General features: G+C 42.2%; 1 protein-coding gene across 2 annotated transcripts in view; it reads left to right on the forward strand.

The window, feature by feature from the left end:
- The window catches only part of TRIM2 (tripartite motif containing 2), a 141,164-nt gene that overhangs the window by 42,869 nt on the left and 80,604 nt on the right, over positions 1 to 17,691 (forward strand). Inside the window, exon 1 of one of the 2 annotated variants that reach the window (XM_077279342.1) lies at positions 6,809 to 6,932. The exons of the other annotated variant lie outside the window; for it this stretch is intronic. The gene's annotated coding sequence lies outside the window, so the exon portion shown is untranslated. Of the gene's footprint in view, positions 1 to 6,808; positions 6,933 to 17,691 lie in introns of those variants that run through there. 2 annotated transcript variants of the gene reach the window in all.

A 17,691-nucleotide genomic window follows, 5' to 3' on the forward strand; every position in this document is an offset into this window, starting at 1 on the left:
GGTCCCAGCGGTTGGACCCATAGGAATTAGTAAATTAGATCCTATCCTGAGGAATCATAGAAATAACCCTTTTAAGTAATCATGTACTTTAGATAATGGGTAAATTATAAAACCATGGAAGACTTGGGGGTAGCCCTGCATCGGTATGGTTGGAAACTTAACAACCAACTGTATGGTTCCTCCCACCCTCCAAAGACATAGTGATGAGGAATCTAGACTGTGAGCTCCAATGGGGCAGTGCCGATGATGGCTGTAAAGCTCCATGAAATTAATGGTGCTATATATGTGAGAAAAATAAATAAACTTCTTATTACTACCACAATGTCAATAGGAGCTTCCTAATAATGTTAAAGAAGTAAAAAGAATACATTTTCTATCGTTCTCCTCTGTGTGTTGACATCGTAAGACACTGTTTAAAGTAAGAATTCACTTTGCTGGATAAGGTCTAATTGATCTGAACACTTTCCAAAATTCATTGATTGTTGTGCGTAACACCATTATCTCCCAGGCCCGGAATAAAAGGGATGGTTTATGCAATAGGCTTCAGTGCAGTGTGCTTTGCTGATATAGCTTTGGGATCAGAATGCACGGAGCTGATAAGTACAAACAGCTACTGCGGAAAGAAACTGGCAGGTTGCACACGCTCGGCTTATTGTATTGTGTGGGCAAATGAGATGGTGAACAACCTGCAGTCAGGTCCTGCTGTCTCTGGCATCTAAGATTGTCTCACACTACTAGGAAGATTAGATGCTTAACCCCTAATAAAGTCAATGTACGAAATTCAAATTGTGCATATTTATGAAATCATACACATAAGTGCATAAGAAAAATGTTGTGTATTAATTTGTAATAGGGTTTTCCCACTTCAGACATTTAACCCTGCTTTTGTCTTCGGTCAAAAACGACCGATTTCGAACTTTAATATTTAAAAAAAAATTCAAGATGCGGTTCTGAAACTTGTGGTTGATGGACTTTTCCTCATTTGAGGGGTTCTTACTATGCGTATTTTTGTATATTTTTTTTTATGTTTACTTTTTGCTCCACAATTTTTTATACACTTGTACTCTTCGGTCAAAAATGACCGATAGCCTTTTATAGTGATCTCCAGCCATTTTATGAGTAAAATAAAGGAGCTATAATCTCATTTTGGACTATATATTACATCTACTACTATTTATCAATTTATTTAGGTCCTTTTGGTCCATACAGATTTACACATACATTTATTGTTATTACCGTATTTTCCGGCGTATAAGACGACTGGGCGTATAAGACGACCCCCCAACTTTACCAGTTAAAATATAAAATCTTCTTAAAAGTCGGGGGTCTTCTTATACACCCTATGTCGTCTTATAGGGCCGGTGAATATGTGCCTTTTTGGGGGGGGAGGGAGTGATCCTGATGACGAGGGGGCGTCTCACAGGAAAGTGAGTATCCCCCATTACCTTATCGTAGCGGTGCAGCGTGGGGGTCTCAGTGCTGGGAGTGGCGGCGGCTGCTGTGTTCTGGTGCGGCGGCTGCTGTGCTCTGGTGCGGCGGCTCCTCTTCTGTGTGGGGCCTCTGTGCTGTGCTGTGCGGTGGCGGTGGCGGTGGCGGCGGCATATCTTTATCCAGTTGGGGCTCCTCCGGCATCTCCTTAGCCCTGGAGGCCCCGCCGCAACTCCATGAGTGCAATGCAGCGGCCATTTTCCCGGAGGCAGCTCAATAGGTGCGATGCGGTGGCCTCCGGGAAAATGGCCGCTGCTCAGATTCAGATCTCGTCCCGAAATCTCGGGACACGAGATCTGAATCTGAGCAGCGGCCATTTTCCCGGAGGCCACCACATTGCACCGATGGAGTTGCGGCGGGGCCTCCAGGGCTAAGGAGATGCCGGAGGAGCCCCAACTGGATAAAGATACGCCGCTGCCGCCGCCACCTCACAGCACAGAGGCCCCACACAGAAGAGGAGCCGCCGCACCAGAACACAGCAGCCGCCGCCGCTCCCAGCACTGACACCCCCACGCTGCACCGCTAGGATAAGGTAATGGGGATTACTCACTTTCCTGTGAGACGCCCCCTCGTCATCAGGATCACTCCCCCTCCCCACCCACCATATACACCGGCGTACAAGTCGATTCCCGGCGTATAAGACGACCCCCGACTTTTAAGAAGATTTTCGGGGGTTAAAAAGTCGTCTTATACGCCGGAAAATACGGTAGTTATAGTTTACAGTTGGATGAATAATTATTTTTGTATGTGCAAATATGCAATATGAATAAATATTCCAATAAAGCCATGTTAAATGTTTTGACAAAAAACAATAAAAAGTAAGTTTTTCTTTCAATTTTTCATTTGTTTATAAACAACCAGGTTCACATACAATATAATACTGCAAAAATTATTCAATTAAAACACTTAAATTAGCTAAAAATCAAGACTTTATTAGGTCCGGTCAAAAATGACCGGAAGATAACAAGTGTATAGTGGTAAACAGGAGAATAGCAGGGTTAATTTGAGTTTGGCGGTAACAGACACACTATAAATGTATTTCATCATTATATGTGTATTAATATTCCAAGATGGAAACCCCCCTTTTAAAGATGTTATTTTTATGGGGCCAATACACATTAGAGCCAACTCGGATGAACCCACCAATTTCAGTCAGGCTGGTTAAAGGTATACAGTGGTATCCCAGTCCTTCCTTGATGGCAGATGTCTTGAGAAAGAATCATCAGACATGTTGGATTTTAGGGTGCTAAGTCCTATGTTCCCACTGCAGAAAAGCAGTAGCAGAGGTTTCTGGCAGCAGCTAATTATGTGAAACAATGAGGAAAATACATGCGTGAACATACAGTACAGACCAAAAGTTTGGACACACCTTCTCATTTAAAGATTTTTCATGACTATGAAAATTGTACATTCACACTGAAGGCATCAAAACTATGAATTAACACATGTGGAATTATATACTTAACAAAAAAGTGTGAAACAACTGAAATTATGTCTTATATTCTAGGTTCTTCAAAGTAGCCACCTTTTGCTTTGATGACTGCTTTGCACACTCTTGGCATTCTCTTGATGAGCTTCAAGAGGTAGTCACCGGGAATGGCCTTCCAACAATCTTGAAGGAGTTCCCAGAGATGCTTAGCACTTGTTGGCCCTTTTGCCTTTACTCTGCGGTCCAGCTCACCCCAAACCATCTCGATTGGGTTCAGGTCTGGTGACTGTGGAGGCCAGGTCATCTGGCATAGCACCCCATCACTCTCCTTCTTGGTCAAAAAGCCCTTACACAGCCTGGAGGTGTGTTTGGGGTCATTGTCCTGTTGAAAAATAAATGATGGTCCAACTAAACGCAAACCGGATGGAATAGCATGTCGCTGCAAGATGCTGTGGTAGCCATGCTGGTTTAGTATGCCTTCAATTTTGAATAAATCCCCAACAGTGTCACCAGCAAAGCACCCCCACATCATCACACCTCCTCCTCCATGCTTCACGGTGGGAACCAGGCATGTAGAGTCCATCCGTTCACCTTTTCTGTGTCGCATAAAGACACGGTGGTTGGAACCAAAGATCTCAAATTTGGACTGATCAGACCAAAGCACAGATTTCCACTTGTCTAATGTCCATTCCTTGTGTTCTTTAGCCCAAACAAGTCTCTTCTGCTTGTTGCCTGTCCTTAGCAGTGGTTTCCTAGCAGCTATTTTACCATAAAGGCCTGCTGCACAAAGTCTCCTCTCAACAGTTGTTGTAGAGATGTGTCTGCTGCTAGAACTCTGTGTGGCATTGACCTGGTCTCTAATCTGAGCTGCTGTTAACCTGCAATTTCTGAGGCTGGTGATTCAGATAAACTTATCCTCAGAAGCAGAGGTGACTCTTGGTCTTCCTTTCCTGGGGCGGTTGTTATGATCCGGTGACCTTGGAGCCGCATGAGAGACTTTCTCAGGAGTAGGTGGTACCTGTACTGACCGCAAACCCTAAACTAACACCGCAACTAGAAGTAGCCGTGGGATGTACCTAACACGTCCTAGACACCTCGACACAGCCAGAGGACTAAATACCCCTATAGATGGAAATGGGAATTCTATCTTGCCTCAGAGCAGAACCCCAAAGGATAGGCAGCCCCCCACAAATATTGACTGTGAGTATAAGAGGAAAAACACACGCAGACAGAAAAACAGGATTTAGCAAAAGAGGCACTTCTAGCTAAATAGAAAAGGATAGGGCAGAATTCTAAGCGGTCAGTATTAAAATCCTAAAAATATCCACAACAGATAATACCAATATTCTACATCTAACTAAAGACATAGAAAGTATATCTGCATCTCCTGAGAATCCAGCATGACTGAAAAATCCAAACAAAGTCTAAGCTGGACAAAAACACAATGAATTGCACTGAATTGCAAAGCACACTGCATGTGTGCACAAAGACAAAAAAAACAGACACTTATCTTAGCTGAATTGGCAGCAGGGATTGAGGAGCCAGAGAGAGATGCAATCCCTCCAAGTACAATGGACAACTGACATGGACTCATGGATCCTGCACACCTAAATACCTAATAGAGCTGCAATCAGCAGAAACACCTGCCCGGATTACAACCCCAAGAAAACTGCACTACCACCAACAACCACCGGAGGGAGCCCAAGAACAGAATTCACAACAGGCGGTCCTCATGTGAGCCAGTTTCTTTGTAGCGCTTGATGGCTTTTGCCACTGCACTTTGGGACACTTTCAACGTTTTCCCAATTTTTCGGACTGACTGACTGATGGTCCCAACCCCATTTATAAGGCAAGAAATCAGACTTATTAAACCTGACAGGGCACACCTGTGAAGTGAAAACCATTCCCAGTGACTACCTCTTGAAGCTCATCAAGAGAATGCCAAGAGTGTGCAAAGCAGTCATCAAAGCAAAAGGTGGCTACTTTGAAGAACCTAGAATATAAGACATAATTTCAGTTGTTTCGCACTATATAATTCCACATATGTTAATTCATAGTTTTGATGCCTTCAGTGTGAATGTACAATTTTCATAGTCATGAAAATACAGAAAAATCTTTAAATGAGAAGGTGTGTCCAAACTTTTGGTCTGTACTGTAGTTACCAACTTCCCCATTACAAAAGTAGGGATTTATTTTTCTGTCCAATTAACAATTTTATGTAAACTCCACCCCTTTTTGTCCTCAGAGAATGCTGGGAAATTCTTGACTGTTAGCAATTATGCATGAAAATGACCCTGTATACTGTTCTGACCACATTATTGATATATGTGTTCCAATGCCTTACATTGCCTCAAGAGACAGAGGAAAAGTTGATGGTCCGGATCTCTCAGAGGAAGTATAGAATGATAGAAAACACCATAAACTAACTGACCCGTAATCATGATCTGTCTTGGAGGCATATATGAGTGTGTATACAATGCTGTGCAAAAGTTTTAGACAGGTGTGAAAAAAAGAAATGTTTATTTTTTATCAACTAACAAAATCCAAAGTGAATGAATAAAACTAAAATCTAAATTAAATCAATATTTCATGTGACCTCTGTTTGTCTTCAAATCAGTATCAAAGCATCAGTTCTTCTAGGCACACAACTGGCAAGGAAGTTGTTCCAAACATCTTGTAGAACTAACCACAAATCTTCTGTGGATGAAGGCTGTGCAAATCGTTATGTCTCTTCATGTAATACCAGGCAGACTCGATGATGTTGAGGTCAGAGCTCTGTGAAGGCCATATCATCACTTCTCAGACTCCTTGTTTTCACACTACAAATAGTTCTTAAAGGGGTTGTCCGGCCTTAGGCTGCAAGTCTCACATTGTGCACGCTGTGAGGATTCTCTGCTGCTGTGTATATATGTTGTAGCATAGCTGGAAAGGACAGAGTTCAATCTCAACTTTACAGAGTTTGATTAGAAGCACCAGCATGGTTTCTCTAAGAATCAGGAAGTAGATTCATTGTGGGACCAGGCAAGATGTGAGCTGTAGCTGAGAGAGAGACAATAAAAGACATGCTGGGCTATCTCTCTGAAGGTAGTGACTGAGAAGTCAGTCAATCTGCTGAACATAGCAGAGTCAAAAGTGTTAACTTGTGAATGCACAGATGGTGAGCACCAGACTGCATGTGACTTGGTGCTGAAGAGAGGCCAGAACCCCCCTCTCTGAGAAGAGTCTGCAGAGACCGTGTGCAGAAAACCACAGGTATCAGTGGTTGCTATGGACAATTGTTGTTTGGTGTGACCGAGCTGGGGAGAGCTCATCCATGTATGAGTAGCCAGGGTCTGTTCTGTTTAGTTAATGTTTGGACAAGATTATGGATTTATGTTTATGGTTTTCAAACCTGTGAAAAGTAATAAAAACTGCAGCGCATGTGTTTGGTCCAAAACGGCATTGCCTGTGTGAACGCTACCTAATGCCAACCAGAGTGAATCCGTACCATATGTAGGTTTGTGTCTGGGTGTGGAAAACCTTTGCAACATTTTTGTAAAGGTGGCAGTGTTTTTCTTCACTTTTGGGGCTGAAGCAGCATCGCTATGTGTGCCCCTGTATGGTGCCACCACGACCCAGTATATTCTCTATCAGGAAGCATTAGAAAATATGACTTTGTGTAAATTAGCTGATGAACACCATTTCTATGTAACAACCTATTCGGCAATTTATGGCACAGCTTGTTATTAGCTAAGTATGGTGACCATTCCAGGTTCTGGACACTGGATCTCTCCAGGGCACTTTCTAAGTAAGATGAGCAGGGTAGGCACCAGGCAGAGGGTAGGCCCTGATCATGGTGACACTCCCTCAGCCCCTGCACCTCCTCCCCCCTCTCTGGAGCTGACTAGCTGCTTGTGTTTGTGCTGAGAGGAGCCTTTCACTCTGCAGCTGAATGAGGACATTGGGGCTGATCTGTCACAGGACCCATCACTTGGTATCTGAGCTGCACATGATAGGATGAAGCCATGGAGTACCAGTGAGTAACTGTGCTGAGCGGTCACACAATGCATTGTTCTACGCTGACCTGACTTTCCATTCATAGTTCTCTCCAGCAGCTGTTCCTGCACTATTTATAATGCTGCTCTTCCTATATATTCTGTACATTACTGCAATGTAAGCATGTGTTGTGCTTTATGTTCCTTATTGTCACACATTTCTGTGCCTTTCTGCAATGCCAACATTGCGGATGCAGGGGCTGGGTGGGGGGCTTCCTGCGTACTAGGCTGTAATTTACTATTATCACTTACGAGGCATACCAGTATATGAAGAAGTGTTATAGGGTCCATTGATATCAATTATATATATATATATATATATATATATATATATATATATATATATATATATATATATATATATATATATATATATATATATGTGTGTGTGAAGTACTAATGGATAAGCAGCATTTGCCACAAACTAAATAATGACAACAAAAAAAAAGAACAACTCGAGTTATTCAGCTATTAAAACTTTTATTCAGTCCCTATTTGGTTATATTTTTCAGGAAAAGCTGAATGAGAGTGATTATACGGCCATCGCGCTGCAAGTTAGCTTATCAGTACAAGAACAGAGAGGATCATTTCCTAAAATTTGCGCTCCAAAGCAATTTATTGTATCTGATAACGGCACGCACTCACTATAACACGTTGGGATATTGCCTATGTTAGAAGTCCGACCATGACATTGCATGTTGCATGTTCACGTCATTATCTCTGATTTCTGGAACATTGCTCATTGTTTTAGTTATCACAAAACCCCATGCAATCTAATGCCCCATAGGGTTATGATAACATTTCATCCTATTGCAATATATATATATTTATATATATATATATATATATATATATATATATATATATATAATAAGAGTCTTCTGTGTTCACATAACACAACGCTGTATATATTGCAGGTGATTTTGCGCTGTGATCTACTGTGGGATATGCGTCCCTGTAGAGCCGTGGCCTTTTCTGTAGTTACATGAACCTTGGCAACAATCCTGACAATATATGTATTGGTTGTCATCCATTTATCCCCCTAAACTTGTATAAATGAGAAATACTATACAAGACTTTTTTCAAATGCATGGAATAAGGCTTCTGCTATTTACCACTTACTATTATTTTCTATTTATGTCATTTCAGGCTTTGTAAGGTAATATGTGATCTGAAATTGGCCTGTCAACCTATCAGTAACGATGTACGTGTCTAATTAGCAATAACTGATTTCATACTGAACAACCAAGTTGCATATTCCTTAAATGTCAGCTACTAGTTTTCCATGGGCAGTCTTAATTTAAAGGTCGCCTGTCTTTCTCCCCTTCTTTCAATAGTTTATTCATTCACTTGTGCAATGAATTTTGTGAAAGAAGTGATGCCGTAATGTTTTTTGTATCTACGGACCCTAAATTGACCATCTAATTCCAGATTGTAAGGTCTGAATAATGCCGCTAGTCTAGAAGAATGTGACTATAACATCTATGAATCAAGGCTACAATAGACTCATTGTGGGGTAAGAAGTGGTGGGAACGTGTTGGCTGTTTGACCTTCCAATAAATAAATATTCTGTAATGTATCCAGTAGTTTATAGTTTATTGTAGTTACATTTTGTTTGATATAACATTTTCATCATTTGGTAGTGACTGGCAAAAAATGTCCTGTTGACTTGCAACTTGGGAGGTTCAGATCATTTTCTACGTGTATAGTAAAGTGATAAAGAAGAAGACAAATCAACCAATGTACCTTCTATATATTCTGAAATTGGCCATTCTGTAGATTCCAGAAGTAATGCTATTTAGAGGACACTATATCATCATGACAGGTGCACGAGGCAAAGCGGCTCATAAAAAGTGCTCAGAAAGAATACGGCCGACTCTGATCTGTTGTATTCATGATGAGGGAGCTGCACTTGACTCTTCCTTTGCATATTATGATGACTGATACCATAGAAGAAACGAGTTATCTGCAATTTAGGGTTCACAGACGTGAAAAAAATGGAATAGTTCTGAACTGATCCGTTTTAAGGCCCGATAAACTGCTATAATAAGACATGCTATTGAGGCATACTTCCATTGAGGTAATGCTTGTACAAGATAAGATGCTGTATTAAGGCACCAGACAGCAGCATAGGCCTTTAGTTTGGATAGGGACACAACTATAATGGGTTAAGGGGTTGCAGCCCTGATTCGTAGGGGACCTCAAAAGGTCTTTTTGGCCCATAAGAGAAGACTAATACTATTAAAGACCTGTGATCGTTTTCGGCCTGCTTGGAGATTTTGCATTGGGGCCCACAATCTTCAAGTTAAAGTTGGGATATACCCCCGAATCTCCACGACAGCTGGACAGCTCCCCAAATTCTAAAATGCATCTTTTATCTTGGCCATTTGGGAGGTATGGTCCTCGCACTAAACCCTGGGGTACATTCAGAGTAGAGAATATCAAATTATTATCAACAGGAGTACAGAAATAACTGAACTGAGTTCTTTCAGGAAGTTGTGTATGCATACAGTACTTTCCACTTGATTTGACATCAGGTATCAAAAGATGCCACTGCATGCTGGATGGTATATTTGCTGAAGCATCCTTATGACACCCAGGTCCTGTTGTAATTTATTAGATGAAGGAGCAACACCAGCAGCACTGTCCTTTTAAATATAGTGTGTTTGAGGAGTAGACTCATGGTCCAGACTAATCAAGCTTGATGCATTATGGAAACGAGTCCTGTGGACCGATGAGGTTAAAATAGAACTCTTAGGCCACATTGATCAAAGGAGTGTGAAGATAAAAGGGCACAGAATTTAAGGAAAAGGACATCTCGACAACTATAAAGCATGGGGGTGGATTAATCATACTTTAAGGTTGTGTTGCAGCCAATGGCACGGGGAACATTTCACGGGTAGCGGGAAGAATGGATTTAATTAAATGTCAACTAATTATTGATGCAAACATAACATCATCTGTAAAATACACTGAATTTGAAAAGAAAATGGCTTTGTACAAAAGGATAATGATTCTTATAACACGTCAAAATCCACAATAGGCTACCTCAAAAGGCACAAACTGAAGGTTTCACAATGGCCCTCACAGCCCCCTGATCTAAACATCATTGATAATCTGTGGCTAGACCTCAAAATGGCAGTGCATGCAAGAAGACCCAGGAATCACACAGAACTGGACTAATTTTCCATGGAAGAATGGATGAAAATCCCTCACAATTTAAAGACTCTTAGCTGGCTACAAAAAGCGTCTACAAGCTGTGATACTTTCAAAAGGGGGTGCCACTAGGTTCTAACTTTGCAGGGTGCACAAACATTTTCCTTTTTGTAATATTTAAAATGTAAGCAATGAAAAATATCTCTCTCTATATATATACCATATGTTCTTTTTGCCTAAAATACAAAGGAAATGTGTCATCTTTAACTTTAGGCCTGTTAGAGATCATTTCATCTTCAACTTGCTTAGCTGTTCATGACACTGTAAATAATACTGCAGCAAGACCTACAGTCCCATTTTCTTTTTCGTGGTGCTGAGGTTTCTACTTTGTCTACTCTAACTAATGGCACCCACTTACTGTACTTATTCAGTGTCTCAATCTGCTAGTGCAGTGCAGAGCATCCAAAATCATCAGGTTTTATTGCCTTCCAATATCTCGATTATTATGAAAGTTATGAAACTTGTGGGAATTTAGAAGAGATATTACTGCTATCCATCTGTTATATAGGTGGTAATAACTTCCTGTGCTTTCTACCTTTCTTACATTGAGAAGATTTTTTTTGTTTGCTTGTTCCCCTACTCTCTGAAAAGAACTGGTTACTAATCTGCACATATTGTTCTCATGGAAACAATTCCGCATAACTCATGGGAATTTCTGAAAAGAAGCGCGATTCATCTGAGGAACACTCTAGAATCTCTGTTCTCTCTGTTCCACTCACTGAACAAGTGAATGACGCTAGTATTTTAGCTCTACCCGTTTGTACGTTTAGCTCTGAAGCCAAATTCTGAAATTCAGCTCCTAATGCCGCATTGTGTCTCAGGTGTCCAGGACCAAAGAACAAATTGGCCACCGACATAGAACCTGGTGCTTGGATGACTGGCCGCCCCAAGCTACAAAACTACAAATTCCCACGCCCAGGTTTTACCAAGCTCTCGACTGTACCTAAGATATAAATAATGCTGTGGCCAGTCTTAAAAATCAGCAGAAACACAGCTAATACTCTGTCATGCCTACAGGCAAATAACAAAACATTAAATGGAAACACCACAACTTGTATAAGGAGGGCGACTATCTAATATTAATGGGACAGCAGGAAAGGCTAACACATTTGTGGTCACCTTGGAGGGGTTGTATCATGATTAGTGATGAGCGAGTATACTTGTTGCTCGGGTTTTCCTGAGCACGCTCGGGTGGTCTCCGAGTATTTGTGACTGCTCGGAGATTTAGTTTTCGTTGCCTCAGCTGCATGATTTGCGGCTACTAGACAGCTTGATTACATGTGGGGATTCCCTAGCAACCAGGCAACCCCCACATGTACTCAGGCTGGCTAGCAGCTGTAAATCATGCAGCTGCATGACAAAAACTAAATCTCTAAGCAGTCACAAATACTCGGAGACCACCCGAGCGTGCACTGGAAAACCCGAGCAACAAGTATACTCGCTCATCACTAATCATGATAGATATTTATACCATATTCACACAGGTTTGTGGAATAAATGTCAAATAGATGTGGGTCCCACCTATGTCCGACTCTCTACATTCCCTACTATGGCAGTTCTGAATAGAGCCGAGTAACTGCTCACCTACTAGACTTTCACTATTGCTTCATGCTTCTACCTAAGTCCCCCTCTGTCTCCTCAATTTTTCTGGAAGGGAAAGTCATGTGACCACTGCAGCCAGTCATCAGCCACTGATTAGCTGTATCATTGACATTCTGTTTGAGCTAGAAGAGTCAGTCCCCTGGTGTGCTCTTTCAGCTCAGTTCAGCTTAGTAGTAAATAACTCCTTTTAGGAAAAAAAAAACGCCCTCCTGTAGAAATGTGTTGGGGACACCTGCTTAATGCCCAGAAGCCCAGTGATTTCAATCTAACCATTGCAATATTCAGGATGTCTCTAAAGATGATTAATGGGTGGGTCCGGTACCTAAAATGTCTTTTCTAACTATCTTTACACCCTAACCACTTTTTTAATTCACTTTACTATACAACACCCTACACTTTTCTCTATCTAGCTAATCCCTAATGTGTCTTTTTTCACTGCGCTTCCTGTGACGGTTCGTTTGAAATGAGTCTCATACTTGAGGTCACAAGAGGCTGGGCTGCATTCACTTCCCTGCAGCATGTATCGTCTGGAACTGGATGTCTTCTTGGGATGGCGCAGCAGTTACTAGAGTTTCTTGCATCGAATCCCTCTGAAGATGTCTTGGATCCATGGTCATAGTGATAGAATCCGTGGGAGAGATAAGTGCAGTGCCTGCTCTCTGCTTTTATCTCCACCGAATCTTCTAACTGTGAAAGAGGATATTGTCAAGGGGCAGTGATAGAAGCAGTGAGTGACACCAGCGCCGTCCCGCAGCTTCTAGCACTGCCCTCAAATGAAATGTCATCAGGGGGTGTCACTGGTGTCACTCACGGCTTCTATCTCCACCCCCTGACAACGTCTCTTTTCACAGAAGCTGCAGCGGAGACAGGTGCAGAATGCGGGCGCTGCACTCACCTCTCCCACAGCATCCATCACCGAGGATCCAGGACATCTTCAGGGGGTGGTCGTACAAGAAACTGAAGTCAGTAACTGCAGCGCTGCCCCCTGATGACTTCCTGTTCCAGGAGGGGCGCTAGATGCTGCGGGTAGTGAGTGCAGCCCCAGCCTTCTAGGATGTCCCATTTGAGACTTCTCTCATTTTAGTGATTAGCTAGATAGGGAGAAGTGTAGGAAATTTTATAACAAAGCTACGGTAATTACATTTTAAGTACTGGAGCACGCCTTTAAAAAAATAATAAGACAGTGTCCCCGTAAAGACTTGCCTCGAATCTTTATTGAGTGTTAAATTTAATTTGTCCTAATAATAAACAAAGGATAATGAAGCTGCATTTTTGTCTTACACATTGCTGCTCTGTGATTTATCGGTACAAGAATATGTAAAATATGTAGTAGAACGTGTTCTGACGCTAAAGTGTCCACCAGAATGCTGAGAGGAATCAGTTTAACGTCAGTCTGTTTGAATGTTCCTGAGAAATATTAATGTTCTCCATTCTTAAAGGGATAGTTCAATACCTTAAAAAAGCTTTAATATTATATTATCAATGAGAGAGATATTTTTAGCATATTACATAGCAAAGAGAGCACATTGTGTTTGCCTAGACTGCAGAGTATATGTGCCACCATTTTCACATTGGAACACTTGTCAGTATTTGACCATTTAAAGGAGGTGAGGGCATAACTTATTAAATGGGTACTCTCAAGCTTGGAAGTTATCCCATAACCATGGGATAGGGGATATCTTCCCAGTCAACTGATGAGACTCCCACTGATCCCGAAAACCGGGACTCCAAAGAGCCTCATGTGAATGGAGCAATAGTTGATCATGCGGCCTGCTGCTCCACTCATTCTTAATGTGACCATCCGAGATAGCTGAGTGATGCGGCTGGTCTTCTGCACTTCCATAAGAATGAAATGAGCGGTTTCATTCATAGAACCCTGGTTCTTAGGATTGATGGAGGTTCCAGGGGTAGGACCCCAGGGAATGGGAAGTTGTTCCCCAACCCATGGTTAAAATATAACTTACAAACGGGAGATGACCCTTTTAAATGCTTCCGAATACATTTCTCCTTCATTTACACATGCAGGTTTGTTGCAGATTTTGTGAGAGCTAATAACGTACTCAGCAATGCAAGTGAATAGCTTCCAATAAAACACTGATACCAATAATTACCTGGTTTAGTTCTGTTGTATTAAGGGGATGTCTCACCGTTACAATTTATCACATAGGCACTACATTGAGAATGGGGAACTTGGGTTACCCATGCTTACTTAGCTTGGCTATCTTTCTCAGTCCCATAGACCACAGATATCAATCTCTGGCTCATGGGCCAAATCTAAGGTGAATATATTTGACCCGCGAAGCCAAACGGGGCCATTATTCTTTCTGGAGGAATATGTGGGGCTATTATACTGTATAGAGCATTATTTGGGGCCATTATACTGGATGAAAGGGAGTTAAGGGCCTATTATACTGTATGGAGGACTATGCAGGGCTATCATACTGTATGGAAGGCAATGCAGGGCCCATTATACTGTATGTAGGCCTATGTGGGTCCATTAGGAAGGCAATACAGAGCCCATTATACTGTATGGAGGACTCTGTTGGGCCATTAGGAAGGCAATACAGAGCCCATTATACTGTATAGAGGACTGTGTGGGGTCCATTATAATGTGTAGCTCTGTGGGGTTTACAGTTTGGGAATCATACTATGATGGGGTTACCATACTTTGCCGGGTCGGTTTGGGGGGTACAGCAGTGTCATCATACCATGCATGTGGAGGGTGCTATGGTGGAATTCACTGTGGGGGTGTCTTACACTGTTTTGAAGCCCTGTTATTGGCATTATACTTTATTATCTGTATTACTAAAGGTTTTTTTATCCTTTGTTATTACTTATTTAACTTAGGCCATGGTGTCATATGCTTTTTACTGCTCTTACATGACAAAGTATATTATTCCAATATGCTAAGATGTATTAATTAAAATGTACTTAGCTCGTGGTCCATCCCCTTTAAGTTTGTTTCCATGTGAAAAGGTTCTTGTTATTTGATGATAAGGAAAAACTTCCTCAATTGTAGACATTTTTTTCTTATAATTATCAAGGTTAGCCCATGACTTTGTCTAAGCTTTTAATTTGGTCTCTCTGTGAATTTGAGTTTGACATCCCTGCCATAGACAACGAATGTTCTCAAACTGTACGAAAATAGTCCACCTCAAAATTTTAAGTCAATAAAATATACATTTTTTTGAGGCCTCAATTGTTGTAAAGCATCCATTTCTGCTTTTTTTTATAGTATTGTGAAGCCTTAGCCAAGGAATTTTCTTTGACCTGGTGAGGCCATAAAAGAGAGTGAGATTTATGGTCACTAATGTGTGTGTTAAAGGAAGTGTGAATCTGTCTTAGCATTATTCATCACATTTCAGCAGCCATGGGAGCTGATTCTGTAATTACTGCAGTTAAGTAGGTTTTTCACAGCTTAAACTTTGGTGACCTAGCCAGAGAATAGGTGATAAATGTCTGATCAGTGGGGGTCTGAAACTTCGCAAACCAAAGGGGCCAGGGCACTCCAGTTCTATTACTGATTTATTTGAAATTATGGCACCAAGTTTTCGTAGCTCCTTTTGTTAGATTTGTTGGGCATACCAGTCTTTAGTTGTCATAGGACAACCCTAGCTTCGCCCTTATTAAACAAAATGTAAAATATTGTTATGATGTTTTGGCTAATAGAAAAACAGACCAATGCTCATTCTATACAGCCTTAAAGAGGTTGTCCAGTACTTTTACATTGATGCCCTATCCTTACCCGCGCCAATCAGCTGTTATCGGTGCCGGCCGGAAGTACTTCATTGAGGAGCTTGGCCGTCTACTTGTAGTGACCTATTCAATTCTATAGGAGGTGGATGTGCAGTCACAAGCCCTGGCCACTACAAGTAGATGGCCAAGCTCCGCAAGTAAGTACTTCCGTCCAGTGGTCCCTTCATAGAGTATAATGTAGTCCCTTCACAGAGCATAATGCAGCCCCCTTCAGAGTATAATGCTGCCCCTTCAGAGTATAATGCAGCCATCTCAGAGTATAATGCAGCCACCTCAGAGTATAATGCAGCCCCCCAGGATGTAATGCAGCCCAAAACACACACAGTATAATGCAGCCCCCTCAGAGTATAAAGCAGACCATACACAGTATAATGCAGCTCCCCAGAGTATAACGCAGCCCCACACACAGTATAATACAGCCCCCCCCACGCACAGCATAATTCAGCCCTCACACAAACACACAGTATAATGCAGCCCCCTGAGTATAATGAAGCCCCCCACACAGTACAATTCAGCCCGCCAAACACACAGTATAATGCAGCCCCCTCACACAGTATAATGCAGCCTCTTCAGAGTATAATGAAGTCCCATCAGAGTATAATGCAGCCCCCCACACACACAGTATAATGCAGCCCCTAGAGTATAAAGCAGCCCCCTCAGAGTTTAATGCAGCCCCATACCCACAGTATAATTCAGCCCCCCACACAGTATAATGCAACCCCTCCCCCACACACAGTATAATGAAGCCTCTTCAGAGTATAATGCAGCCCCCTCAGTATAATGCAGCCTCCCCCACACACAGTATAATGCCGAATCAGCATGCGAGAACAGTCACAGCATGCTGTGATTGGCACCGAGACTCGGCTCACTCGCACCCATATATTATTATTATTTATTTATATAGCACCATTAATTTCATGGTGCTGTACATGAGAAGGGGTTACATCAAAATACAAATATCACTTACAGAAAACAAACTAACAATGACAGACTTGTACAGAGGGAAGAGGACCCTGCCCTTGCGGACTTACATTCTACTGGATTATGGGGAAGGAGACAGTAGGTCGGGGGTTGCCGTAGCTCCGATGGTTGTTGAGGTGGCCTTGTGGTCATTACAGGTTGTAAGCTTTCTTGAAGAGGTGGGTTTTCAGGTTTCATTTGAAGGATCCAAGTGTGGTGGATAACCACATAACTCAAACAAGCAACACTCGCATTCAAATCAGCTCTCACCTTTGGTAAACATGCCTATTTTACATCCCTTGTATCTTTTTATCCCACAACCCCAAACAGTTGTTCAACACTTTTAACTCCCTCCTCCGCCCACCACTGCCCCCTCCGAGTTCCCTAATCGTTGCCGAGGACTTTGCCACGCACTTCAAAAATAAGATAGACAAAATAAAGCAAGTCTTTGTTGTCAAACCACCACAACCCCTTTGTATACCAGACCAATGCTCTAACCCCATAACTTCCCTCTCCAAAATCACTGAAGGGGAGCTTGCTCATCTTCTCTCCAAATCACACCTCACCACTTGTGCGCTTGACCCCATCCCACCTCCTCCCCAACCTCACCACCACACTAATCCCATCCTTAACCCATCTCTTCAACCTATCACTAACTTCTGGTACCTTCCCCTCTGCTTTCAAACATGCCACAATCACACCTTTCCTCAAAAAGCCATCCGTTGACCCAAGCTCTATGTCCAGCTATTGCCTCATATCTTTGCTCCCATTTGCTTCCAAACTCCTTGAGCAGCACGTCCATGCTGAACTTTCCTCTCATTTTGCATCTAACTCTCTCTTCAACAACCTACAATCTGGCATCCGTCCCCACCATTCCACTGACACTGCCCTGAATAAAATTACTAACGACTTACTTACAGCCAAAGCTAACAGACAGTTCTCTATACTCCTCTTTCTAGACCTGTCCTCTGCCTTTGACACAGTTGACCACTGCCTCCTACTACAGATCCTCTCTTCCTTTGGTGTCAAAGACTTTGCCCTATCTTGGATCTCCCTATACCTTACCAACCGCACATTTTGCGTTTCCTACTCTCATACTACCTCTTCGTCTCACCCCCTCTCTGTTGGTGTCCCTCAAGGCTCTGTCCTAGGACCCTTACTCTTCTCAATCTATACATTCGGCCTGGGACAACTCATAAGGTCCTA

The sequence above is a fragment of the Ranitomeya variabilis genome, chromosome 1 (genome assembly GCF_051348905.1).
Source record: "Ranitomeya variabilis isolate aRanVar5 chromosome 1, aRanVar5.hap1, whole genome shotgun sequence".
Taxonomy (NCBI): Eukaryota; Metazoa; Chordata; class Amphibia; order Anura; family Dendrobatidae; genus Ranitomeya; species Ranitomeya variabilis.